Source organism: Belonocnema kinseyi, chromosome 9 (assembly GCF_010883055.1).
Source record: "Belonocnema kinseyi isolate 2016_QV_RU_SX_M_011 chromosome 9, B_treatae_v1, whole genome shotgun sequence".
In the NCBI taxonomy this organism is placed as follows: domain Eukaryota; kingdom Metazoa; phylum Arthropoda; class Insecta; order Hymenoptera; family Cynipidae; genus Belonocnema; species Belonocnema kinseyi.
The window spans coordinates 7,821,745-7,823,023 of NC_046665.1; positions in this window are offsets into that span (position 1 = coordinate 7,821,745).

The window sequence follows — 1,279 nt, forward strand, 5'->3', positions numbered from 1 at the left end:
GGATAATATTATAATTATATCTTGATCCGCATTTAAAAGAAATTAAAGAAATTGGAGATTTTGATGACATTTGAATATTTCGCACAATTTAAAAATAAAAATATATATGCAATATCAGAATATTAATACCGTGCTTAATATTTTGTTGTATATTATATTGTGTTCATTATATTGTATACTTTATAGTGTGTATATTATTGCACATAATGAAAATAAATTATATAATTAAGTATGTAATATTATAATTATATATGGAATAGAATATAATTTATTGTCTTCATTGTATACTTTTACAAGTTTTTACAATATTTTTTTGCTCTCTTAAATTTTCAAGAGAAACGAAGCTACATATTTTATCTCTTAGAATTTTTACCTGAACAGATAATAATTAAATCATTATATATTTTTGTGTCTATATTACAGTTCCTCTTGTCCTTAGGCTATATTACTCCTCTATATCACTATTTTCTTCGCTATTATAATTATATTAATATGAATTAGCTGTAAATGACTGAGCTGAAGTTTTTAAGCGTATGATTTATCTAGTAAACCAAAAAAGTTTAAATACCGTCCGGAATTTTGGAATTATAAAATTTGTTTAGAAGAATCATTTGGAATTAAATAATTACAAACTATAGCTTCCTAGAATTTGGTTATATTGTACTTTTTTCAGGACTACGTGGGACTTCGATTTTTAATATATAAAATTGCTAGCAATTTTAAAAAGTGTTAATACAAAATTTTGTACTTGTTAGTACTTATAATTTGTAATTGTTTCATTTTATATGATTCTCATAAATAAATTTTCTAATTTTGAAAGGCTATTTAATTTTTTTTCGGTTTAATAGATAAATTCAACTTCAAACGATTAAAACTCTAGCAAAATTATTTACAGCTAATTAATATTAATGTTAATCTTAATATCTGTTGAGATAATATTATTATAATTATAATATCATATACGAGGTGTGTTCAAAAAGTAAGGTGACTTTTCAATTTTCGCGGGCTACGTACATTAAAGTTTTAAATTTTTTGTTTTGTTGTGTTGGTACACTCGTCACGATCATATGTTCACAGTTTTGTCTATAAAGCTCGTGTTGTTTTTCTGGCAGAGGCGTAAAAGGTTAGAAGGTTTTGGTGTGCTCGGCGATTTTCTTCTTACGAAAAAAATGGAGCTAAGAGTTTGCATTAAATTTTGTGTGAAAAATGGAATCCAGTGCTCTAAAACTCTTGAAATGTTGACAGTTGCATACGGTGAGTCTACTCTGAGTAAGAAAAA